The 21,376-nt window shown below is 43.9% G+C and overlaps 1 protein-coding gene across 3 annotated transcripts in view; it reads left to right on the top strand.

Annotated features, from left to right (window-relative positions):
• Positions 1–8,748: 8,748 nt before the first annotated feature.
• Positions 8,749–21,376, top strand: part of NEXN (nexilin F-actin binding protein) — a 45,282-nt gene continuing 32,654 nt past the window's right edge. For all 3 annotated transcript variants that reach the window (XM_056845610.1, XM_056845608.1, XM_056845609.1), the window contains exon 1: positions 8,749–8,843. The gene's annotated coding sequence lies outside the window, so the exon portion shown is untranslated. The remainder of the gene's footprint in view (positions 8,844–21,376) is intronic.

Here is a 21,376-nt window from a genome sequence, read left to right as displayed (position 1 = left end):
CTATGACAATTTTCTTATGCAAAGAATAAGTGAATTTTATAATAGTGAAAGGTGAAAAATTATATACAAATATACAAAATGGAGGTACAAGAAGATACAAAATTTACAATATGCAATCCAGTAAATATGACCATTAAAAGGATATCACAGATCCTAATTCAACAGGTAAGTCAAAGTATGCGACCCATTGAGGTATCTTTTTATATAAGGTCTTTGTTGAAACCTGGAAACAAATTTTGGAATTACCAAAGACCTTATATAAAAAGATACCTCAATGGGTCACATACTTTGACTTACCTGTTGAATTAGGATCTGTGATATCCTTTTAATGGTCATATTTACTGGATTGCATATTGTAAATTTTGTATCTTCTTGTACCTCCATTTTGTATATATTTGTATATAATTTTTCACCTTCCACTATTATAAAATTCACTTATTCTTTGCATAAGAAAATTGTCATAGTGCTGTTTTGGGTTGCTCCAACAACCTGGAGGCTGGCAACCCCAGGGCAGGCCACGCAGAGAAGGCCTGGAGGGCGCCCCCGGTCCTCCCCCCATCCCAGGCAGGAGGGCAGCCAGCGGTGGGCCCGAGCAAACGAGGCACCAGGGGGCGCAGCCCGCAGTCGATCGGCAAGGGAGGAAGGAAGAGAGAGAGGAAAAGGGAGAGAGGGAGAAAGAAATGGAAAGAGGGGGAGAAAGAAAAGGACGGAGGGAGACAGACAAAGAGAGGGAGAGAGAAAAGCCTTCACACACACACACACCCGCCGGCCCCATGCGACCTGGCCCCAGGCTCCATGCCCTCCCCCACCCCGAGTCCACAAAAGCCCCCCTGAAGCCGATCGGCTCCTGCGCGCATGCTCTGCCACCGGGAGCCGCGGGCCTCTCCCCACCCCCGCTGCTCAACAGCCAACAGGCAGCGAGAGGGGCTGACAGTGTGCCCCGGTGTTCCTGCACACTGCAGCTATAGGGGGCAGCCTTGGGGGAAGCGTATAGGATGCTTTATTACTTTTGAGCTGCTGCATGTAAAGCATGAAACCCAGGTGTCTAGGGATGAAGGCTCTGGAGAATTTCAGAAGAACTGAAAACCAGACTCCAGCAAAAAGTGCAGTCCTAAGCATATTTACTCAGAAATCGGCTCAAAGGGGCTTACTCCCTAGTAAGTGTGATTAGGACTGCAGCTTCTGAATCTCATAAACCGGCATTTAAAGCAATTTAAAACCATGTTCATTTATAACAAAATAATGTGATCAGTGTTGTGTGTATGTTACAAAAGGTAAAAGAAGTAGTTTATAGCCATACTGGGGGGGCCCTGAACATGGTGCCTGTCGGTGCCATGGTGCCCGCAGACAGCTTTTCTGGTGCCTGCCAAGTGTTTTTAGGAACCAGGCAGGTGGGGCCAGGTAGGGCTTTAGCCCCCAGCAAGGCTTCTGATCGACTACTGGAGATTTGATTGGCTGTGCAGATTTTTTAAATTGGTGCTTTGGCAGCAGCTGCCACCATAGCACAAGGATATTTGCTGTGTAACTGAATTTAAGCAGTGGCAATTATTTTGTGGCTGGCTCTGCCTCCTGCGGCAGCCATTTTACAGCGGCCATTTTGTTGTTGTGCCCATCATGCCATACCAAAATTCCAAGTGTGCCCACAGGTTCAAAAATGTTGAGGACCCCTGCCATACTGGTTCAAAAGAAAATTCTAAAACCAGGAGCACAATCCATATCATACCTTTTATTGGGATCAGCCAAATGGCACATATCCATGTGTAAACTGTCAAGTTCTTCAGAACTCTTCATCAGGCTGGGTGTTACAAAAATATAAAAAGGGTTTGGGGGAAGAAATGCCTCATGACATTATGTTAAGACCTCATCAAGCTAGATGCACAGCAGATTGAAATACCAATCCTTGTGGGACCCTACTGCTCACTTCATTCCACTGAGAGAAATGTCAGTTTATATCTGCCTCCTGCCATTTAACCAATACCAAAAGGATACGTCCTCTTATCCCATGATTGTTAACCTTACTCAGGAGTCTTTGGTGAGGTACCTTGTTAAAAGCCTTTTGGAAGTCCCAAGTATACAATCTCAACCAGATTGGATTTATCCACATGCTTGGTAACCTGCTCAAAGAACTCCAAAAGTAACCTCAGAACTTCAGCTCTCATCACCTCCCTTTCTTCAACTACCCATCCCCAAAACAATGGCTCTGGCATGGCTTATGTGCCCCACATTTTCCACAGTGAAATCAGATGTAAAGAATTCATTTAATTTCCCCATCTTCCCTAAGCAATTTTTAAAATTATTTTGTCATCCAACAGTCCAATGATTTAGCAAGCTGTTAGATGCATCTCATGTAAGTTATCACTTGGTCACCTGTATCCACCCTTATGGGTGAAAAAATATTTTCTAAATGGTAAAAGATTGATCATTCACGTAACATCCATGCCACATGGATATTTGCTGATATTCTGCTTCAAAATTGGAAACAAGTAGTCTGTGTATTTCCAGATTACACATGCAGATCCTGCTTATTCTGTTAATAACATTTTTGTGTTGGTTACTGGAACAGCTGAGAAGAAAGGGGCCACACCAAGGCAAAAGGAAGGCAAGGAAACAGGGAAATGAATCATTTAATGGGTTTTAAAACCCCTACACATTTTGTGTGCAGCTTTGTCAGGAGGAATCTTTCAGATTATTTTTAGTAATGTACCTATGCATGCATTAAAGTAAAAGTACAGTTAGAAAAAGTGCAACTGAGATATATAAAATGATCATCAATGTCTTATGGATTAGCCAGTTTGTGCTTACATTTTAACCTGTGATTGTGTACCGGGTGGGAAGACACATGTTCAGCCCTCCCATGCCCATGAACCTCACTCAGTGACCTTAGCCAGTCCTTTTCAGCCTATCCTACCTAACAGGGTGGTTGGGAAAATTATGTAGGGGAGAGGAGAACCGGGGCTCCTTGGAGAAAGGCTGGGATATAAATGTAACAGACTTCACAATGTTTTCCTAAGGGAATGGGGGCAACCCCTTTGGGACCTCATAAAATTGGATCCCCTGACCCAATCTTCACCAAACTTTGGGGTTCATGCAAGGACAACCCCTTTAAGCTACACTCCAAAAATGCCCCCACAGGAGCTTTGAAAAAATCCCCATAGACTACAGTGGCCCTATTTCACATGGGAATTGCCAAGCCAACTTCCCCATGATTGGATCAGTGGGCCCATGCAAAGAAATGGGCTTTTCCAGTGGAAAAGCGGAGAACACAGGCCAATGCCTCTTTCCCCAAGAACTCCCGCAAGCCCTACACAATCAGACACCAACCCAATTCAGCAAAGCAATGGGCTTTTCCACTGGAAAAGTGGAGAACACAGGCCAATGCCTCTTTCCCCAAGAACTCCCGCAAGCCCTACACAGAAATATTTTCTGGTAGTCTTTAAGGTGCTACTGGACTCTTGCCCTTTTCTACTACTGCAGACAGACTAACACGGCTACCCACTGTGAATTAAGCCCTACACAATCAGACACCAACCCAATTCAGCAGCACAACAAACCACATAGAGAAGTCTAACGGAGCCGACTCTACAAGAACCCTGAAACACAGCACACTACAACAAAATCAAAAGTGGGGGCACTTTTGCCATCCCATACGAAACCACAATGATTCTATGTGCAAGGTGGAGGCCAAACAGCAGCACCCAGGCATGCTCTGGCAGCACATGCCCAATGTCCAGCCAAGCAATGCCAGGTAGCTGGAAGTCTAGGGGCATCGCTGCCAGCCGAGATGTGGCTCCAAGCCAATCTAATGCACAGGGCAAAACCCAACAACAACCAGGCATGCAACAAAGATACCAGAACCTTATGCAGAACAGAGAACACACTCCAAACTGCCACAAACCCCCTCTCTCTTAAGGCAACAATGAGAATGATGACAACAACAAAGCAGGTTCCCCCCCCCAATAATCAAATCACCCCCTCCTTTCAGGTGAAAGCCAGCAAGGTCTGAAGCAGAGAAAACCCCAAAATCCAAACAGTGCAACTTTGAAACTGCAGTGGAGAAATGGAAGGAGGGCCTTCTCCCGCCCTGCCCAATAATCAAATCACCACCTCCTTTCAGGTGAAAGCCAGCAAGATCTGAAGCAGATAAAACCCCAAAATCCAGTGCAAATTTGAAACTGCAGTGGAGAAATGGAAGCAAAGGCTCCCCACCCAAAAATAGTCATAGAATCATAGAGTTGGAAGGGACCACCAGGGTCATCTAGTCCAACCCCCTGCACAATGCAGGAAATTCTGAACTACCTCCCCCCACACCCCCAGTGACCCATACATGCCCAGAAGATGGCCAAGGTGCCCTCCCTCTCATGATCTGCCTAAGGTTATAGAATCAGCATTGCTGACAGATGGCCATCTAGTCTCTTCTTAAAAACCTCCAGGGAAGGAGAGCTTACCACCTCCTGAGGAAGCCTTTCCACTGAGGAACCCCTCTAACTGTTAGAAAATTCTTCCTAATGTCTAGACGGAAACTCTTTTAATTTAATTTCAACCCGTTGGTTCTGGTTCGACCTTCTGGAGCAACAGAAAACAACTCGGCACAACAACTTCTCCTCTTCAGGCTAAACATACCCAGCTCCTTCAACCTTTCCTCATAGGACTTGGTCTCCAGACCCCTCACCATCTTTGTTGACTTCCTCTGGACCCATTCCAGCTTGTCTACATCTTTCTTAAATTGCGGTGCCCAAAACTGAACAAAATACTCTAGGTGAGGTCTAACCAGAGCAGAGTAAAGTGATACCATCACTTCGCGTGATCGGGACACTATACTTCTGTTGATACAGCCCAAGATTGCATTTGCCTTTTTAGCTACCGCATCACACTGCTGACTCATGTTCAGTGTTTGGTCTACTAAGACCCCAAGATCCTTTTAGCACACACTACTGCTGAGACAAGTCTCCCCCATTCTATAATTATGCATTTGATTTTTCCTACCTAAATGCAGAACTTTACATTTATCTTTGTTGAAGTGCATTTTATTAGTTTTAGCCCAATTCTCCAGCCTGTCAAGATTATCCTGGATTCCTGGCTCTGTCTTCTACTGTATTTGCTACCCCTCCCAATTTAGTATCATCTGCAAATCCCTTTCTTGAAGATGAGGACAACATTTGCCTGCCTCCAATCTTCTGACACCTCACCTGTTCTCCAAGACTTCTCAAAAATAATGGACAGAGGCTCAGAAATTACATCTGCAAGTTCTTTGAGTACCCTTGGATGCAGTTCATCTGGCCCAGAGGACTTTGTTTTATTTAAAGAAACTAGGTGTTTGTGCACTACCCCAATGCCAATCCTTGGCTGCAAATCACTTCCCTCATCATGTGTTCTGTTCATACCATGTTGAGCACCTCTTCCCTCACAAAAAGACTGAGGAAAGGTAGGAATTAAGGAGTCCCACCCTCTCTTCATCTCCTGTTACAATGTCACTTTCCAGTCCCTGCAATGGGATTATCTTGTCCTTGTTCTTACTCTGTACATTGGAGAAGAACCCTTCTTTATTGTGTTTAGCATCTCTCGCTAGCCTAAGCTCATACTGAGCTTTAGCTTTCCTAACAGTCTCCCTACAAGTTATTTGTTTATATTCCTCTTTGGTTATAAGGCCTTCCTTCCACTTTCTAAATGAGTCTTAAAAAGCTGTTTATGGAGCCACCCTGGCCTCTTTAGGCTCCTCCCATTTTTCCTTCTCATAGGAATGGTTTGTGATTGCGCTTTCAGTATTTCATTTTTAAGAAACTCCCACCCTTCTTGAACTCCCTTCTCAAGTATTTCTGACCATGGGATTCTACCCAGCATAAGTTTATGTTTGTTAAAATTAGCTCTCCTAAAGTCCAAACTATATGTCTGACTACATACAGCTTTTCCTTTCCCCGAGATTGTAAATTCCAAGATTACATGGTCACTACTACCCAGGGTGCCTACTACTTTGACCTCATCAACCAGTTCTTCCCTGTTGGTGAGAATCAAATCTAAGATAGCCGATCCCCTTGTTCCCTGTCCACTTTCTGGAAAAGGAAGTTGTCAGCAAGACAAGTCAGGAATTTATTGGCTCTTGCATTTTTAGCAGAGTTGGACTTAGTGATAGTATAAGAGAAAGGGGGACTGGAGGATGTTAGGGCCAACGGAAAGGCAAAGTGGTTAGAGTAGCTAAAAATAATAGTGACAGCTCTCACTTCACTATAATCATATTAATAACAATGGTCTTTCCCCATTTACACTTTTAGATGGATCTGAATTGTGGAGTGAACCGGGTAGTCTAGTAGTCATCATAGTGTTCAGTGTCAAACCAGGAAAGGCCATCCTTCCACTGTGCATAGAGATATATGAGTATAGGAGGCTACAGGGCATCTTAAATTAGTGATTTTCATCACATCCTAGGATTATTCTTTCAATTATCACTGTGCTTTCACTAGGGATGCATTTAATTTAATGGAAAGAGGCAACTTTGAGGACTCAAGTTTTAAAAGGGGATTATAAAAAAACCTTAACTATTCCTGATGTGTCTGGCAAGAAGCAACATATTAACAGCTGGCCAGCCAATAGTCCTTGGTTAGGGTGAAACAGAATGAAAACAGACAGTCCCCAATCTGTGCCCAGCCAGAAAGAAGTAATTAAATTATTTCCTGCTGCTATCTGGACTGAAGTAGTTTGGGGCAGAAGTAACTGGTCCTGAATGCTCAAACATTAGCCTAACCTTAACAGAAAAGTAGTTAACGGTGTGGAAATGCCCATGTTAGGGTAATCCTGAAGTACTGAGAGTATACTGGTAGTTCTGTATATCTGACACTGAGTGGACTCCACGCTACCACAATTATCTGCTAAGTTACTATAATTAGTTTGTTACTCCCAGTGAGTTTAGAGCTATAAAAAAGCCATGAGGTCTCAGCCTCAAAACAGTATTAATATCCTGAAGCAAAACTTAAGTGTTGATCAACTGGGCTTGAACTGTTTGAGTGGAAGAAAAGAAGGAACACACTGTAAAAAGTAAGTGATTTTTTAAAATAGCAATGAAGCATGATGGTGTGGATACCTTTATAGATCAAGATAAGCTGTTATTTTCCTGAGGTTATAGTACTGGGAGTAAGGTGCAACTGTAATGGTATGAACTTTAGTGTGTGAATTTGAAGTGTAGTTATGCACAACAGGTAACAAATTCTGTTTAGCAGGCCAGCCAGTGGTCCATCTCGGTCTGACAGTACTTAGGGGGCTCACAGAACACAACGAAATCCAAATGCTTTGCTTCCCTCAGTGCTGTTGGTCGAGATCTCAAAAGGCAACCTTTGCTGGAAACATCAGCTCTCATCGAAAGTCATCCCTTTAGCAATCCCTGATGCAGTGGCTAAAGGGTTGGACCAAGACTGGACCAGCTCAACTCCCCCCCGCTGCACCCCTTGGTCACGAAGCTCACTGGATAACCTTGGCCTATTCAGGTTCTCTCAGCCTAGCCCAGGGGTCTGCAAACTGCGGCTCCCGAGCCACATGCGGCTCTTTGGCCCGCTCGTGTCAGCAGTCGGGCTGCGGAGCCGGAGCGCCTGAGAGAGAGAGAGCAGGCAAGCGGGCGTGCTGTCTCTCACCCCCCCCCCCGTGGAGAATGGCCAGGTCCCCCTTTCCCTTGCCCTCAATGGTTGGGAGGCTAAAGCCTCCCCTCCCCTCTAGCCACGCAATTGCTGGGCGGCTCGACGGTTCCTGCCCCCCCCCACCTATCAGCTGTTGGGCGGGGCGGGCTTCCTTTGGTAGACCTGGCTTCCGGCTGAGTCCCATTGGGAGGCCATGTCTACCCACTGGCTTTCTTGGCGGTAGACCTGGACTCCGAGGAGGGGGGAAAGTCCCCCTTCAGAGGCCAGGTCTACCAATTGGCTTCTACGGGCCTCCGGAGGCCTGGTCTACTGCTAAGAAAGCCAATGGGTAGTACACCTGGCCTCCCAATGGGACTCAGCCGGAGGCCAGGTCTACCAATAGGCTTTTATGGCGGTAGACCAGGCCTCCAGACGAGGACTCCGGATGGGGAAATGGCAGGGACTTACAATTTAATTTTTATCAATAAGATCACGATTAAGTATGATATCAAGTTTTATTCAGTGTACCTATAGTTTAATTAAGACTTAAAACTTTAATTAAAGTTTATTAAGTTAATAAACAGTGTACCTACCTATATAGTTTCAGTTTAAGAAATTTGGCTCTCAAGAGAAATCTCAATCCTTGTACTGTTGATATTTGGCTCTTTTGACTAATGAGTTTGCCGACCCCTGGCCTAGCCTACTTCACAGAGTTGTAAGGACAACAGGAAGGGGGCGTTTACCAGGCAGGATAGAAATTAGTGGGCGGTGAAGGAAACGCGCTCTGCACATGTTCAGGGTTGAGCAAGGGCCTTTCCCTGAGAAGCGTTGGCGAGAAATGAACGCCCTCCCCAATCAATCCAACCTTCCCCCTTGCATCGCGGCCGAGCGCCTTCCCCAACCCAGGGCATTCTAGTCTCCAGAGCCGCTGGACATTTATAGCCTCACGGTGCCCCCAGCCCAAAATAACCTCGCTGGGCCAGTGAAGGCCCCATGCGGCGCGACGAGGGCGCTGAGTGGGGGAAAGAGAGGAGGGGGCTGTGTGTGGGGACAGCTGCAGCCGGGCCGGGCTCGGCTCGCCTGGAATGCCAGCGCGGGCTGCGCACCGGGACTTTTATGGAAACTTGCAGAGCCCGACGCCGGAGCCTCAGCAGCAGCAGCAGCGCCGCTCTCCAGCTTCTCTCACGCCCACCCAGCCGCTGGGATTAACTGGACGCCAGCAGCGGAGCGGACAGGGGCTCTCAGGTAGGAAACGCTGCCTTTTGAGGGGAGGGGGGGGGCACTTTTCTGGCCCAAAGGTCGGGCTGAGGCTGGGCTTTGGCGCGCGGCGAGGGCGCAAAGCGGCGACGCTGCCCTCGCGCCAGTCTTGCCCGCGGTCTTGTGGCCGGGAGGGTTTTCCTTGCTCGGAGGGGCTCCGCTGTCGTGAGGGGGTCCATATGACACACTGATATCTCTTTCCCCCCCCTTCCCATATACTCGCGGGGGGGGGGGGCTCTGAAGTGAGATAATTTCTGGTTTTGTTTTTCCTGGCAAGAAAGCGTCGTCTGCTCAGAGTTACTCAGTCGGCCGGCATTCTCTCTGCCGTCTCTCTCCCCCCACTTTTCTCTCGTCAAGAACTTGATCAGGGAATGAGCTCTCCTACCCGTCCGTAGAACAGCAGGCTATTCTACCCGTCCAACGAGCGCTTCCCCCCCCCCCTTTACTTGAAAGAAGAAAGTTCTAGAGGGTTCCGTGTGTTTGACTTAGCTGCCAGCTCTTTCGGATCGCAGCTTCTAACGGGAAGGGTGGGGGGGACGCCAAATGATTGTGCAATGCCATACCATCGTCGAGGAAGCAATTCTTATATGACATCTTGAAGTGCGTATGACCTTTTAAAGGAGGGTCCCCTTGTCCCGAATGTATCAGAACATTCCATACAGCAGAAAGGTGCCTCCTAACTCAACCCCAGCATGTCTCCCTTTTCTAGTGCCTTCTCATGTAATGAAAACTGAATGCACACTCCTCGACCGAGCCGGGGCAGAGGAGCTGAACTAAAGCCTAGAGAGAACAGCTTGGATTATGCAGATTTTTTCTGGTTCCCAGAGGTCAGTGGAAAGGCAAGCTTTTACTCAAAGGTGGCGCACTGGTCAAGTGGCTAAGGAGATGCCAACTAAGGAATAAGATGCTGAGCTAAAATTAGAGCCAAGGTAGTGATGGGGATATTGTTGCCAGATGAGTGGGTGGGTGATCTCTAAACCCAGATCAGCAAACCTTTCTTGCTTTTGTCATTCACTACTCTTGGTGGTAGTTGCTGCGTCTCACTTCACCCTTACTAAATGTTTTTGGGATGATGTTGGTCACAGTCATTTATTTAAAGCTGTTTTCTCAGTTCATGTGTTTGGTTACTTGTATCCATTGGGTAGTTTAATGGATACTGTACTATAATAAGAAAGAGAATAATGTAATTACGTTGAAAAGCAGGAAGCAGATCAATGAAGCAAGAGATTTCTCATATTTCATGATGTACAGTTGGCCCAGAATTAGAAGACCAAAATCCTCTTACAAAAATATGCCTTTATAAAGTGAATCAGCTGACTATGTAAAAATATATAAGCAGCTTTTTGAAGGAATATTTTGATTTTACATTTAAAAGACCTCTTTAAACATTATGCACACTCAATGGACCATTTTCAAATAATTTTCATTTGAGTTTTTTTTTAAGTGTTTTACCAACTTTGCTATGAAAAGCAAAGGATACAGTTTCCATTGGATTAAGATGTTTGCAATAATGTATTGAAAATAAGGACATGTGGGACAAAGATGGGGAAAACGCTTACTATCTAAATATCATGGACCACATATATTGTTACGTAATGGAAAATATTTTTCATTAACTAATACTACTCAAAACTGTGGTGTTGTTCAAAACCAATGTATGTGTTTGCGAGTCTAGCTAGGACTCTTTCTCTGGAGAGTCTCAAATGTCTATAATATGCTACTGAGAAAGTTGGTGAGTATCGTGTCTGTGAATGGGAAATCCCTGTTCAAATCTCACCTTTGAAATTAATTCACGGGGCAAGCTTCTAGAGTCAAGCCACTATGCCTTAGTGTATTCGTATTTCTCCATCGGCAGTATGGGAACAGTAATATTGATAATATAACAATAATACTGCCTTAAAGATCTGTTGTAAGAATTACTAAGCAAATACATTGGAAGCATTTTGAACATTCTAAAGGGCTACAGACATATGAAGCATTATATGTTCACTTGAAGAATCAAATTGTGCTTTTCAGACAAAAAAAGGTTTTCTGCTTTTTAAAATCTGCTTTTTAAATTTTTCTAATTTATTAAGAAATGTGTGTATGAGTGAATGTATACACACACATATACATTTGGTGATTTATTGATAATAAAAAGTATTTATGAAGGTCTGATGGCTGGCATTCTTAGAAATTAGCAATAAATCAGTATCTGTTAGCCACATTTTCATGCTATTATTTTTCTATTAAGAAGTAGGCATTAAGGACAGAGAAAGAAAAGGCTAAACCTGTGATCCAAATGGCTGCGAAGCTACTTCCCACAAATCCAAAGGGGCTTTGCACTTGGTATTCAGATGCCCCCACCCCCCATGCCTCATAGCAAATAGCTTTTGAAACTAGGAAGTGTTGCAAAAGTAGTTTCGTATGACCTTGGTCAGTTCAGAGAAAAAATTAAAACATTCTATTGAACTACAAGAAGACTTTCACATGAGTCTAAGTAACTATTTGGAATTAAATTTTATAGGATTATTCAAGACAAAGTACATAGTAACGTGCCCAAACATTTTAGAAAAGTGAGCTACAAACAGCTTTGTTTCTTTTTGATTTGGAAGCTTTGTTGTTCTTTAGCATCTTGGAATAAATTGTCCCCCAGTAACTCTTCCCAACTGCTGGCACTCTCAGAATCCAATCTCTGCAATTTATTGGTGGTAGGAATTGGCTGATTTGCCATTTGTGACTCATTGCTGAAAAGGAACAGCTTAATAGTTTTGATTCATATTAGGAACAGAAGCTGAAAATTAAAAGGTTATTTTTCGTATTAATGCATTGCAGTATACCTTCCATTCTTTTCTGCCATTTGTTTATTATAGGTAGTTTTGTTGTTTTCTTTGTGCTTTTTGTGCTGGTGCTTTGGTTGTACGTTTTGTGTATTGTGAAGCCTCTTATTTATAACACCAGGGTTTGCAGATGGTGGTGGAAAATTAAAGGCAGTGGGATTGTGATGTGTATGTGTGATAGTTTCTACATATGGATGTGGAAAAAGCCATCCAGTTAACGTCAAGGAATAAGTCTTGGAACAATGTGCTCCTTTCTCTAATTTATGTACTGTAAGTTAGCAGAGAAATGGAAATTGGCAACTAGAAATATAATGCATGGACCACCACCGCAGCCTAAATACAAGTATTGTGCTGACTTGGGAATGTAAAGAGGATTTTAAAGGCTGTAGGAAGTGGTATGCCCTGACCTGGATGGCCCAGGCTAGCCTGATCTCGTCAGATCTCAGAAGCTAAGCAGGGTCAGCCCTGGTTAGTATTTGGATGGGAGACTACCAAGGAATACCAGGGTTGCTGTGCAGAGAAAGGCACTGGCAAACCACCTCTGTTAGTCTCTTGCCATGAAAAGCCCCAAAGGGGTCACCATAAGTCGGCTGCGACTTGAAGGCACTTTACACACACACATGGAAGTGGTATAAGGTGACTGTGTGTAAAGTGCCATCAAGTCGCAGCTGACTTATGGCGACCCCTTTGGGGGTTTTCATGGCAAGAGACTAACAGAGGTGGTTTGCCAGTGCCTTCCTCTGCACAGCAACCCTGGACTTCCTTGGTGGTCTCCCATCCAAATACTAACCAGGGCTGACCCTGCTTAGCTTCTGAGATCTGACGAGATCAGGCTAGCCTGGGCCTAGTCTGCCCTGAAGAGGCAGTTCTGCCTACCTATGGAAGCAAGCTGAATCTCTGTACCTCCCATTGCTTCCAATCATGGGATGAGGAAGGTCAAATGCAAGTAGTGAGGGCCATATTTGAAGGTGACTCTGAAATGTATATAGATGGCAATGCCATATTCCAGCTGTTTCAGATTATAAGAAATGGGGCTGGACCTTTTTAAGGCTTGAATATCACATCTGGTACACTAAAGTTCCCCTCCCCGAGAATAGTTCCCCCCTCCCTTTTTTTTTTTTTTTTGACCAGCAGTCCTCTGGGTGAGTCACTACGTAATATGACATGGTGTGGCCTAGGTTGATTGTGGGCCATATATCAACTACTTTTGAATTGTGTTACTGTTAGTGTCCTGGAATGATTAGTATTTCTCTGGAAATCTTAATGGAAATTGTAACCAACATCCTCACAGAACCACTTATTCATACCATCTCCTTCCAGATGTATTCAAGATGTGCTCATGGTCTTATTATGGAAATTCATTGTCCTAGCTAAGTAATTATTCTGCTTTTTCTCAGTTTCAGTCCAAGTGGCCCTTTTAAACTATACTGTAAGACAGAAAAAATTCTGCTAGTAATTTAATGCATATTTAAACATGGGAAATTAACAAATGCCTGGAAATAACCAAATAGAAGCAATATTGATGTGAATTCTAAGCACTCTTTTTTAGTTTGATACCTTATTTTTAATTCTGAATCAGTCAGTTAAATTTTTAAATCAACTGTTTTGGAATTTTTATTGATGTGTAGTATTCAAAGTGCTGGAATAATGTAAAATACTGGCACTTTTCATATATTTTGGAATGTTGGTGCATCTTTTAGTTTTGTGTTTTGCTAAAAGTGGAATTTTACAACTACCAAGCTGGGTTGTATCTTTGTTTAAGATCACTATTGCAACTTTTAAGTACTTGAGTTTCTGTGGCTAGTGAAAGCCATTGGTTCTTCTCCTGTGGAATCTGATGATGTGGTGAGATTGCATCCCATCTCCCTTCTTTGCAATCTTTAGTGATTATTGTAAACTGAAAACAAATTAATTTATTCTGGAGCATCTCAACACTTTTGAACATCTCTACACCCCACATAGCCAGAAAAGCTTTTTGATTTGGCAAGAGAATAATATCTTTAGCAGATAACAGACCACTTATAATAGCACAGATTCCAAACAAGTTCCTAGCCTTCTTTACCCAAGCATTAACAAAATTAAGAATTAAAAAGAGGCAGTTGGCTGAACTCAGTCCAGATTACAAATTAAGTGACATTTCAGGGAGGAGGGAAAGAACCAGAAGAAAGGGCAGGGTTCCTAATTAGGAAAGTATTCCTGCCTTCTTGAAAGCTTGCAGTTCAGGTCTTGTTACATCTGCATATGCTGCCAGGCAGTATCATTTGCCAAAAGTGCTTGTCCTCACTTGTGTTGAAACAAGAATACTTCTATATTTTCTGTGCTTCTGCTCTATGCCTCTTCACAGTGTGCAGGTAAACTATTGCAAAATGCTCTCTCTTTCATGTATTACATTATTATGCTGCTGTTCCTCCGAAGAGCTCAGGGCAGTGTACATTCCTCTCCCCCCCCTTCATTTAACTATCACACCCCGTGAGGTGAGTTAGGCTGAGAGTGTATGACTGGGTCAAGGTCAACCAGCAAGCTTCACAGCAGCGTGGGATTTGAGCCTGGGTCTCCCAGATGCTAGGCCAGCACTTCAGCCATTATCCCAGGCTAGCTCTCTAGGGCTTCCTCAACATTACTGACCACCACCAGAAAGCTTCAGGTTTTTCTTCTTTTAATTTTTTAAAATTAAATTTTATATTAATACAAAAAACAAAAGCTACCATCGCAGCAGCAATTTACAAACAACTAGCAGGCAATTGTCATCTGTCTGGTTTTGTACAAACTGTTGGGGTATCTAAATAATTCTTAAAATGTGAAAGAAAATGAACCACAGAAATGAAATGGAGAATCTTGTGGAAGAATGCTGGATTCCATTGCCCCTCCCCACCCCATACAGAACAGCAGTTGCTTCCCAGGCAGCCATCAGGTCTTTGGGTGAACTGGCAGACTGCCGGTGGCAGGACGAGAGAAAGGAAGGCTGATGTCGGGGATATCGTTAAATTTATACTAACTAGGGTAGCCAACCTCCAGGTACTAGCTGGAAATCTCCTGCTATTACAACTGATCTTCAGCCGATAGAGATCAGATCACCTGGAGAAAATGGCCACTTTGGCAATTGGACTCTATGGCATTGAAGTCCCTCCCTAAACCCTGCCCTCCTCAGGCTCCCCCCCAAAAAATCCTCCCACCGGTGGCAAAGAAGGACCTGGCAACCCTAATACTAACAGATGTAGGACTTAAAGTCAAGGTATCATTAGAGAAAGAGAAGTCTTGGGGAACAACATGCAGAAAGGAAAAGCACTAAAACTAAAGCACTTGTTTACAGCTGGGAATTAAGTACCCATTCTTCAACACTTGTACCTCCTCCAGGCCTTGGGAGCTCTAAATGAATACATTTGTCTGGATTTTGTTAAATTATTTTGTAGACCTGGGGAAGGGGGCTTCTACTTTTCTCAATTTAGGAAATTGCGATTACTTCATATACACATCCCAAAGTGTGGGATGACCGAGCATCTCCCTATGGGAAATGTGTGCATTTCAACAGTGTGCATGAGATGCACAAACATGATGAGATAGGCAAGTCACTTGTGCTTCTGCTGCGTGCCAAAGCCCTCCCTTCTCTATCTAGATATATGGCTGCTTATCACTCTCTTCTACCCCTCAGTTCTTACACTGAGTACCCATTCCCTGAAAACCCCTTTGTAAACTGGTCATTATCTGCAGGCTTCTTGATCCAAAGTGTCTATTCCAAACCCGCACAAGTAGGAAGGCAACCACCCTTCAAAGTTATACCAAGGGAACCTCAGCATTTAACAGCATAACTACCAACTGCTGCAAGTCAGGGTGGGTAATAGATAAAATAGTGATGCACACAGTACATCTAATTCAACCAGCAACGATGCAGTAGAAATGTACTTGGGATCCTCAGCAGGGAAACCAAATATCTGGATTCATCTTCTTCTTCTAAAAGAAACATAATGCAAGATCTTGGCTTGGCAGTGTGGTGATCTTTTTGTCCTGTGCCAGGCATCATTATAATTAGGGAGTTCTAAACAGAACAGGCTGTTTCAGTTTTGTTTGGTGTGTTCGTATAAATGATAATATCCTTCTCTACCCTCTTATGAAGTTTTGTCAGGACAAATTTTAGGATTGATCCACAAAAATGTTTTAAATTATAGAAATTAGGGAGGGTTTGAAAACTTAGTTTGTCATACCCCACCAATAGTCTTGTGTGTGTGTGTGTGTGTAAGTAAAGAAGCAATTCCAGCTTTGCCAGTGTATAAATGTTATTGTTTAAATTTGATAATATGATCCATGTGAATATGTACATGCATACAGAATAAATTAATATCTTTAATTCTTATGTTTCCCATATGAGTAAAAAACCACTGTTTTTATTGCTGGAATCTGAAACAAAAAGGAGAAACATTCCACTATGGTCAGAACACCATCAGAACAGTGGTGTGGGAGTTTGTCAGTACTTTACCAACTGAACCAGTATAGCCTAGATTCAACACCTTACATTTACAGGTGTTACATCAGCATTCATGTGCAGATCAGAAATCTTTCTTTTTGTATCTTAAGATCAGTAGTGACCATGGTGAATAGTCAACAGTCAGGAGAAAGTAGTGCTGGAACAGGCCTTTAAGTCATTGCAAAGCCGGTAGCATCAAAAATAGAATTATAGCTTTTTTAGGGATGTGCCGTTCAAAAAATTTCATAATAATTTCAGAACTGGATTTTGGGCAGGGCTCTATTTTTGCTATTCTGAATTTTTTGCTGTTACCAGTTCAGGATTTTTTTCTGGGTTTTTTTGTTTTGGGTCCTGAAAATTCAGGAACATGATTTTTGTCATCCCCGTCTGAGGCAACAAGCGCTGGGAGGGAAAGAGAGGAAGCCATCCTCAAACTTACTATGCTGGCACTGTCCCAACAGGTGCATTCTCACCGCCATCATCATGGGAGGCAGCAGAGCCTGCCCCATAGCCAGAAAATGGTGGGTGAGCTGATGGGCTCCCAGACTTTCATGAGGCTTGACTGTCACAGCAACCATATCCTCCCCCACCACTGGGAGTTTTTTTTTTAATTGGTGACTGAACAGTGTTATATCAGTATAACAGTACAACAATATGTATGCCGGATTCTTTGAATTCCCAGCATTTTTTTAAAAGACAAAGTCCCTAGCTATTTCTGTTGAGGAGATATAACGTAAAACATGTATGTCTGCAATGGAATGAGCTAGAAACTTTTTTTTAAATGGAAGCTGGAGATTTAGAGAAGTTGTTATGCATATTGTTAGACTATTATATTAATATACCGTATTTTTCGCTCCATAGCAGGCACCGGACCATAACATGCTCCCCCCAGCTGGCCGTCGGGGCGGGGAAAGCTGGTTCGTGCTGGAACGACGCGAGCCGGCTCTGTGCGCCCCGCCCGCCTCCCAGCTGGGAGGTGGGTGGGGAAAGACAGCTCGCAGTTCCAGCGTACCCAGCCAGCTCTGTGTGCCCTGGCGGGGCGCACAGAGCCGGCTGGGCGTGATGGAACGGGGCGCACAGAGCCGGCTCACGTTGTTCCAGCGCGCCCAGCCAGCTCTGTGTGGACATTCGCTCCATAACACGCACAGACATTTCCCCTCACTTTTGAGGAGGAAAAAAGTGCGTGTTATGGAGTGAAAAATACGGTAATTCTATTCAATGCTGATTGGTGGTGAGGTGGAAATAGCCGCTGTGACAACCAAGCCTTGCAGGCGTCTAGGAGCCTCCCAACCTGGCTGCAATTTTCCAGTTGGTGGGATGGAGTCTGCTGCCTCCAGTTAGGGTTGCCAGGTCCCTCTTTGCCACTGGCAGGAGATTTTGGGGACGGAGCCCGAGGAGGGCAGGGTTTGGGGAGGGGAGGGACTTCAATACCATAGAGTCCAATTGCCAAAGCGGCCATTTTTCTCCAGGTGATGTGATCTCTATTGGCTGGAGGTCAGTTGAATTAGCGGGAGATCTCCTGCTATTACCTGGCAGTTGGCACCCCTACCTCCGGTGCTAGCAGTGGGAGAAACCTCCAGGAAAGATAATGCTGATGGTAAGTTTGGGGCCAGTTGGATCCTTTCCTTTATAAATGTAAAGCACATTGGGTGGAGGCCAGGACTATCTAACCGTCAGCTGTTAATAGTGTCTCTTGGGAAGAGAGATGCCAACTAACAGCTGTTTCCTAGGCTGGCTTCCTCTCTTTCCCACCACAATCCTGTGTCCCCCTAAAACTGCAAATCACTCCAAAAAATTCTAGGTGATAAATTTTCATTGCTCCCAGAATTTTGGTGGCCTTTTGCATCATTTCAGGTGTCCCTGCGCGGATGCAAAAACTGCTAATTTCAGGTATAATTTGGCTTGGCTGTATCTGAATGTACACCTGTAAGCTGCTTGCTGTGCTGCAGTAACTTTCCAACAGCTTCTTGCACTGCCATACTTCTATTTAGCAGCCTTGTGTTATGTCTCCCCCCATGAAACAAATAATAGAATCATTATTTGGATTATTAACATCTCCTATACTGAAGAATGGCTTACACCAGGGGTCCCCAGTCTTTTTTAGCCTGCGGGTACCTTTGGAATTCTGACAGAGGGTGGTGGACAGAACCACAAAATGGCTACCACATGATGTGGAGGCAACCACAAAAGGAGGCAAAGTGCTGCACACTGAGGAAGCCCAAACACAGGGGGGAAGGGGGAAATTTTAAAAAAAATACACTGGGAAAGAGGAATGAGAGCGAATAAAACCAACACTGTGGTGGCAGCTGCCACTGAAACAACATTTTAATCTGCCCAGCCAATCAGATCTCCAGTGACCAACAGGAAGCCCCGTTGGGCAACTGCCTGACCTTGTCCCACCCACTTTCTAACAATACTTGGTGGGTGCCATGACACCCATGGACACCACATTGGGGACCCCTGGCTTACACTGTCAAATTCTTCCATGCGATCAAATATACTACTGCTTAGAGAGGTTTTTGTGAATTGGGCAATACAAATAATAAAGGTTGTAGCCATTTCCATGATCCCAGTCTATTGGAAAGAGTGCAGCTGTGATCACATAAATGGTTGTCATTACACTATATATATTGCCAGGTTCACACTAACTCTCTCCCCCGTCCCCCCCATATGGTCATATACCTGCACGCACTATTGCATCAGTCAGTCTAAGAAAACAGGATAGGCATCTGCTGAATTATGAAAGAATAAAGATATGGCAGGTGCATTTTCAAAATAGTTTATAATAAAAACAAACAGATGTTAATCCCTTTGAAGGCAGTCCAGATAAGGACCAAAGGCTATATCTGAATACTGGTGTGCTTATAAAACAATTCAGTATCTCATATGTAGTTATTACTGTGCTCTGACTCCTTGTTACTTATCAGTTTTTAAGTAGAAAATGTGGTACTTGAAAAGTGTCATATCTCAGATGGGAAGACTGATACAAGTAGTGCCTAAGTTTGTATTCAGTATTAGTATTGAGAGCCAGCGTGGTATAGTGGTTAAGAGCAGTGGACTCTAATCTGGAGAACGGGGTTTGATTCCCCACTCCTCCACATGAGCAGAAGACTCTAATCTGGTGAACCAGGTTGGTTTCCCTGCTCCTCCACATGAAGCCAGCTGGGTGACCTTGGGCTAGTCACAGTTTTCTCAGAACTTTCTCAGCCCCACCTACATCACAAGGTGTCTGCTGTGGGAAGAGTAAGGAAAGGCTGTTGCAAGCCAGTTTGAGTCTCCTTTAAAAGGTAGAGAAAATCAGGGTATAAAAACCAACTCTTCGTCTTCTAGCACAATCTTGCTCAAAATGTATGACAATACTTAACTAAAGATGATACAACATGTTTTTGTAGAAGGCTGCTGCTTATTTATTTAAAACACTTATTAGCTGCCTTTCTTCTTTGCGGAACTCAAGGCAGCTTACAATAAAAATAAAACATTATAAAAACATTAAAAACATAAAACCCATAAAAGACACAGTTTAAAACTCCAATTAGGACTGCCAATAATAAAATCTAAATCAAAACGCAGTCCTAAATAGAACTGCCTTCAGCTGCCTCCTAGAGATTGATAGTGAGGGGGGGGGGGGCAGGCGCACCTCCCTGGAGAGGTTGTTCCATAATTGTGGAGCTGCCATGGAGAAGGCCCCCTTTCACGTACCCACCAATCGAGCATCTTTAATTGGTGGGACAGTCAGGAGGGCATCTCCCTGCGATCTTAATTCCCAGGCAGGGAAAAGACTGTCCTGCAGATACCCCAAGCCTTGGAGGGCTTTAAAGGACAAAAGCAACACCTTGAATTGGGCTCAAGAGCAGATCGGTAGCCAGTATAATTGCTGTAGTATTGGAGACATATGCTCTCAATAGCTGGTCCCAACCTGCAGTCTAGCCGCAGCATTCTGCACAGGTTGCATCTTCTCATTACTCTTCAAGGGTAGCCCCAGGTAGAGTGAATTGCAGTAGATGCAACTAAAGCATGGATCACTGTGGCTAGATCTGACTGACCCAGGAATGGACACAGTTGATGCACCAGCTGGAGCTGGACAAAAGCACTCCAAGCCACAGCAGCCACTTGGTTTTCTAAGGTGACCACTGTGTCAAGGAGCACTCCCAAGCTGTAAATGAGGATTTTCAAGGGGGTTATAACCCCATCCAAGACAGGGGAGATCTGAGGTCCCTGGTCTGCCTTGCTAACCCAGAGAACCTCTGTCTTGTCAGGATTAAGTTTCAGTCTGTTTGCCCTCATCCATCCTATTACTCACTCAGAGCACCAGTTCAGAATATCAATATGTGGATGATACCCAGCTCTACCTTTCTTTTCCACCTAATTCCGAGGATGCTATTGGAGATATCGCAGCCCATACCTCCTGATGACCTCTCCCAATGGCTTCATATAGATACTAAATAGTATGGAAAATAAGATGGAACCCTGCTATATCTCTGCTATAATACAGTTATAACAGATCTGGCCCTCAAGGCCCAGGGTATAGTATAGGATTGCAGTTCCTCCAAAGGAAAAAAAAGCAGTTTTGTATATATGCTTGCTGGACTTTTTTGGGTGTTGATATAGCTAGCAGTATAAGGAACACCTGGGATAGCCCAGTTAAGGTTGTGTGTGTCTGCCTTACTTTCTTGCAGGAAAAACCTTTGTCCCTTTAAGAGAGGCTGTGAAGGCCAAGCTACATGTTACCTACAACACCTGTTTTTAAATCTGACTGCTTTGTTTACAGTAAACAGGTGGGGAGAAGAGCTGTATTTGCATATAACATGTAGCACCTTGAGAGCTTATTCATGTTACAGAAAATGTGTTTAAACCTGCTGTGTTTGTTTCAGAATCCTGTGGAAGGGACTACAGGTTGAGTATCCCTTATCTTGGGAGCACAAGTGATCTGTATTTTGGATCTTTCCATATTTTGGAATTTTTGCTTATATATAATGAGATATCTTGGGGATGGGACCCAAGTCTAAACACAAAATTCATTTATGTTTTTTATATATAGTATATATACTTTATACACATAGCCTGAATGTAATTTTAAACAATATTTTTAATAAGTTTGTGTACATTGAACCATCAGTGGCGCTGCTGAGGGCCTGTGAGTAATGCCTCCATTACTCAAAACGTCCAATTTTCAGATCAGTCCATATATTGAACATCCGCATAAGGGATACTCAACCTGTACTTTATTCACCCTTTCCTTTGAC

Source organism: Euleptes europaea, chromosome 2 (assembly GCF_029931775.1).
Source record: "Euleptes europaea isolate rEulEur1 chromosome 2, rEulEur1.hap1, whole genome shotgun sequence".
Taxonomy (NCBI): Eukaryota; Metazoa; Chordata; class Lepidosauria; order Squamata; family Sphaerodactylidae; genus Euleptes; species Euleptes europaea.
Note: the sequence above shows the minus strand (reverse complement) of the source record. Positions and strands in the feature narration are given on the sequence as shown.